The sequence below is a fragment of the Suncus etruscus genome, chromosome 16, assembly GCF_024139225.1.
Source record: "Suncus etruscus isolate mSunEtr1 chromosome 16, mSunEtr1.pri.cur, whole genome shotgun sequence".
NCBI lineage: Eukaryota > Metazoa > Chordata > Mammalia > Eulipotyphla > Soricidae > Suncus > Suncus etruscus.
The window spans coordinates 68,950,229-68,956,337 of record NC_064863.1 but is presented as its reverse complement, the minus strand read 5'-3'; the positions used below and the strand labels follow the sequence as shown (position 1 = coordinate 68,956,337).

The 6,109-nt window shown below is 36.0% G+C and overlaps 1 pseudogene; it reads left to right on the top strand.

Moving 5' to 3' along the window:
- The first annotated feature begins 4,208 nt into the window (after positions 1-4,208).
- On the top strand, positions 4,209-5,242 carry LOC126032198 (RNA-binding motif protein, X chromosome-like; annotated as a pseudogene).
- The last annotated feature ends 867 nt before the right edge of the window (positions 5,243-6,109 follow it).

Below are 6,109 nucleotides of genomic sequence, written 5' to 3'. Positions count from 1 at the left end.
GATGCACTCTGGGAATGTTGGTGGAGAGAGGTTGCCACTGATTGTGGGATTAGCCCCAATTCATTGTAAATCCAAGTATAAAGGACTTTATTAATCACAATGGTGTCAATAAGATTAACTTTAAAAAATGACAGCTTTCTTTTTTGGAGGAATGCCCAAGGAAAAAAGAAAAATAGCATGGATTTTTTTTTTGGATGGATGGTGAAAAAATAGTCCAAAACAGAAAGTGCTATGAAAATTAGTAGAAAGTTGGAGTTGGAGGATGCAGTATAGAAGTGGGCCATCGCAATCAGTTTTGAGCAAAAACAGGAAGCATACAGACTTTCATTATAATGAATAATAAATTTATAAGTATAGAATAGGAGTAGACTGGGAAAGATTAGAGAAGCAGAGAGTTATATTTAAAGGGATGTCTGATAGAAGCTAAATCCTTTCACAAAAAAAAAAAAAAAAAAAAAACCAGCAGAATGAGGACAAGGGAACATCTAATTGGACAGAAAGCTACACATTGAATCTATAAACATTTGAAATTAATTAAAATTTTATTCCACCATATACTGGCTACATCATCCTGAATATCTCAGATAATACCTTTTTTATATTTGTGTATGATTTGTTCTTTAAGTTTTTAAGCATACAGAGAGGAAAAGACAGAAAAAAGGACATTCAAGTCTTAAAGATGCAAAATTAAATTTGAATGTAAACACAAAGATTACTTGATTTACTGAGTCAGTGCCTACAGTTTTGAAACACCTGTATGTACTCACAATGATTAAGAGACATATGTAAATGCTATCAACAAATCTTCAAACTTAGAGAAGGTATTAGGAGACTTAGAGGAAGAGGAAAATTACCAAAAACTAAAACTCCAAAATAGCCTAAATAATTAGCATCATTAATATGAAAGGTCTATTTTTCCAGTGAATATCTGTTTAAAGGGAGTCAATGATCTCTAGAGAGGCACAATCACAAAGTCCATTGCTTGGCATCTACTTTGACAGGAAATGAAATAGATTTTTGCACTTCATGATTTCAGATATTTTTGTCATATTTATTCAGAATTAATTTTATATAATGTATATATAGTTCTTACTGTTAATTTTTCTTACAAAACTAGAGTAGAACTTAAAAAGTCTCTTTTATTTTCCTTTATTTCTCTATAGAATTAGCTTTTAGTTTAAATGCTAAATACAGCTACATATGAAGAATGTCATGGGATTTATCTCTTATAAGAAACTCTTTTAGACTGGGAGGTAAAAAAAAGAAACTCTCATAAAAAAATTCAAAGTTAAAAGAAAATGTATACTTTAGTCTGTATCAGAGAAAAGAGAAATGATTTGCTTGATCACATGAATTTGGTACTGTGTTATGCAACCATCAACATGACATCATATTTAAAATTCTATGTGAAGTCCTTTTTCAGTTTAGACTGTCAATTCAGAGAGGAAAGTAATCTTGTTAAAAGTGTCAAATATATGATGAAAAGTGAAGATATCAACTTGGTTAGCTTATTTTTTTGACTGCCATATGATTATTCTTGTATGATATCATGTCTATACAAAAAGGCATTAATTCAAAGACTTCAAGGTACCTTGAATTTAATGTAATATCCTTTATATGCTGATGTTTAAGCTTACTTGGCTTCTTTCTTTGGTTTATATTCAGTATCTCTTCAGGAATTTATTAATTAATGCTTTTAGAATGCAAATTTATCAAGGTCAGAATTTCAAAAGTAGAAGCTAGTTTGTTGAATTGTGCACAGCATTTTATTTTTCTTTAATATTTTGCTAAGTTATCAATCAAAATGTTGATGATAGTCTAAAATTCATTTATAAAAGCCAATTTTTTCCTCTTTTTTTGTCTTATTGAGCATGATTTGAGATAAAATACTTTATACAAGCAAGGGTTGAGAATATAATCAGTATAAACAATGTAAATTATTGTTCTCTATTGAATTGAAGTTCTACCTAAAAGAATTTGTTAAGTAGGGGTATTTTTTTAAAGAAAATCATGTTTTCTCAATGAATTGTTTTATAATAAAAGGCTAATTCTTGTACAGTACTTTCTAGGGTTTTTTTTCTAGTATCTTATCTCTATTAATTGTCTATAACGACCAGGTGTGGAGCCCTGCTCACCATCTTTTTATGTTCTTACTTTCAGTTACAAACTAGAGTGGACAACTCATCCAAAACTGTCAAAACCAAATCTTCTTCCTTGGGCTTTCAAATTAGAACTATATTTTCCAGACAAGACATCCATAAGTGGCATATTAATTTCCTTTGAGAATTATCTTCTCCTTAATTTCCACAAGATTCCTATTTAATAAAGCTTCCCTTTTTGTCTTTACCAAATGAAACTGCTATATATTACTGAAAAGAGATTTATTTCTTCCTTGGAATAAATATGGTTATGAATTGAATCCTTTGGTTTAAAAATAACAAATAATGTTTACTGGGAAAAATTCTGAGTTCCTCTTCCAAAAATAAGATTCCCATGTGCTGTTTACTTTGAGTCTTCCCATCCATGAAATCATGCACATTTTCTCAGTCTCCAACTTTTGTCCTAGGGTAGTTTGCTTCTGAGGTACAGAAATTTCCTTACCCTTATGGGCCCAAGAGATAGCACAGCGGTAGGGCATTTGCCTTAGATGCAGAAGAATGGTGGTTCGAATTCCAACATCCCATATGGTCCCCTGAGCCTGCCAGGAGCGACTACTGAGCACAGAGCCAGAGTGGCCCCTGAGAGCTGTTGGGTGTGACCAAAAACCAAAAGAAAAAAAAAAAAAAAGAAATGTTCTTACCCTTTTAACAGGTCATTTTCAAGATGTTGCTGTTAAATAAACAAAATAAAATACAATTATAAACACTAAACTTGTTTTTTAATTAATATTTTTATTTAAACACTTGGATTATAAACATGATTGTGGTTGGGATTCAGTCATGTAAAAAACACCTCCCTTCAACAGTACAACATTCCCACCACCAGTGTCCCAAATCTCCCTCCTTCCCACTCCATCCCCACCTGTACTCTGAACAGGCTTTCTACTTCCCTCATTCATTCACATTGTTATGATAGTTCTCAATGTAGTTATTTCTCTAAATGCACTCATCACTCTTTGTCTTGAGCTTCATTTAGTGAACTGGACCTTCCAGCCCTCCTCTCTTTGTCTCTGAAAATTATTGCAAGAATGTTTTTTATTTTTCTTAAAACCCATAAGTGAGTGAGACTATTCTGCGTCTATTTCTCCCCCTCTGATTTATTTTACCCATCATAATAAATTTCATGTACATCTATGTATAGGAAAGTTTCATGACTTTATCTCCTGAAGGCTGCATAATATTCCATTGTGTATATGTACCAGTTTCTTTAGTCATTCATCTGTTGAAGGGCATCTTGGTTGTTTCCAGAGTCTGGCTATTGTAAATAAAGCTGCAATGAATATAGGTGTGAGGAAGGGATTTTTGTTTTGAATGTTTGTGTTCCTAGGGTATGTCCCTAAGTGCTGGATCATATGGGAGCTCAATTTCCAGTTTGCTGAGGAAATCTCCATATCACTTTCCATAAAGGGTGGACTAGACGGCATTCCCACCAGCAGTGGATAAGAGTTCCTTTCTCTCCACATTCCCCCAGCACTGCTTGTTCTCATTCTTTGTGATGTGTGCCTATCTCTGTGGTTGAGATGGAACTTCATGGTTGTTTTGATTTGCATTTCCCTGATGATTAGTGTTGTGGAGCATTTTTTCATGTGCCTTTTGGCCATTTCTTTCTTTTTTTTTGTCAAAGTGTTCATTTCTTCTCCCCATTTTTTGATGGGATTAGATTTTTTTTTCTTGTAAAGTTATGTCAGTACCTTGTATATTTTGGATATTAGCCCCTTATCTGATGGGTATTAGGTGAATAGTTTCTCCCACTCAGTGAGTGGCTCTTGTTCCCTGGGCACTATTTCCTTTGAGGTGCAGAAGCTTCTCAGATTAATACATTTTCATCTGTTTATCTTCTTCAACTTGTTTCTTTTTTTGTTGTTTTGTTTTTTTCTTTTTTCCCACTTGTTTCTTTTTTGGATAATAATGCTGGCTGTGGCTTCCCTTTTCTGGGTTCTGGAGCAGGCAGCTTGCCCTCATGCAGGGTGGTTCAACAGCCCCATAGGTCTCTTGAGACCAGCTCAAATCAGCATCACACTTTCCCGATTTATTTGTCCAAGGGGTAAAATGATTGAAACCGATAGCCCTGCAAAACTTTGTATCGGTGGGCTGAACACAGAAACAAGTGAGAAAGCCCAGAAGCTGTATTTGGCAAATAAGAACGAATAGTGCAAGTTCTGATGATGAAAGGCCATGAAACTAACAAATCAAAGAGGTTTTGCTTTTGTCACCTTTGAAAGCCCTGCAGATACCAAGGATGCAGCCAGAGACATGAATGGGAAGTCCTTAGATGGGAAAGTCATCAAGGCAGAACAAGCAACCAAGCCATTGTTTGAAAGTGGGGGAGGTGGGCCACTTTCAAGAAGCATCCTTACCCTCCAGGCTTTTGGTGGGAAAGAGGTAGCAGTGAAGGAATAGGCAGCCTTCCTCACACTTAGGGCACATGAATGGTGGTGGCTCTTGTATGAATTTTAATATGAGTTCTTCTAGAGGGCCACTTCCAGTGAAGCGAGGACTACCATGATAAAAAGGAGGTCCACCTCCCAAAAGGTCTCCTCCCTTAGGACCAATTTGCAATAGCAGTGGAATGAGAGGAGGTACTCCTGTCCCGAGGAAGAGGCATCTATGGGGGCCCCCATAGTTAAAAGGAGAACCCATCCTTCCTGGCAGGGATGTTTATTTAACCCCACAGGATGATGGCTATTCAATGAAAGACAGATATGCCAGCCGAGATTACTCGAGCTCTCGGTACACAAGAGATTATGTGCCACCACCACTCGGGTTGACACCTACTAGGATTATGGGGACTCGAATTCCTGCAACGACTCTCTGTACAGAAGTTAAAGCAATTGAGTATCGTCGAGAACGAGACTATTCGGACTACCTGAGAGGCAGCTAGTATCAAGACTCCTATGAGAGTTATTACAACTCTCTTAGTGTTTCACTCACCATTACATGATGGAAACAGTCGCTATGGTGTGTACAGTAGCTCACTAGATGCATGTGGTGGAAGCCGAGACAGTTACTCAAGCAGCCGAAGTGATCTCTACTCAAGGGAGCACCATCGAGTTGGCAGACAAGACCAAGGGTTGCCCCTTTGATGAAAAGGAGTAACTTCCTCTGAGCGATTTCTAAAGCAGTTTAAGCTGTGGAGCCCTTAGATGTGATGCCTGTGAACGAAGCTTGTCTAATAGAGGGGATGGCAGAAGCAGATATTAAAAATCAACCAACCAAACCAAACTAACACACAGAACCAAACTTTGAACTACAATGCCAGTTCAAAAAAATAAAACACACACATACACACACACAGAGTGGAATCTATTATAACTATTACCATTACTATACCAAAGGAAAAAATTGTGTGACCTTTTTTTAAAACAAATTACCTGTTAAGTTCCCTTTCCATCATATTTTTCTGTTCTTATGAGTAGAAAAGAAAGTATGAACCTATTTAATCTTATTTGATCCTTTTTATAACATTGCTTTAAGCAAGAGAATGTTTTATGTGTTAAGACTTGACCTGTGTTCTTTGTAGTGTTGTGATTCCTCAACTAAAAATGTCCCTACATCACCACTTATTATCTGATTACCACCCCCCCCACACAAAAGAGTCAAACAAATCTCAGATCTTCCACACATATCTAACCATACAAAATACAGAGATAATTATTACTTCCTAATTCAAACAAGCTGTCTATTATAGAAGGGTAATTAAGGTATTTGATTTAGGATTTTGGTTGTCTTCAAGCTGAAATCAGCCATGTTCTCGTCTGGAGAAGAATCTGAGATCCAAATGCTTATAAATAACGAAAGTGCGATATATGCCCAGTAAACTCTGCACCCAAGGCACAAGGATATGCTGCCCATAATTTGCTTTTCTTACATTTCCTTGGAAATCTTCAAGAATCTTCCATTTTCTCTTTACCCACCAATAAGACACTTTTTAAGTGTGTTTTAAGCAACTA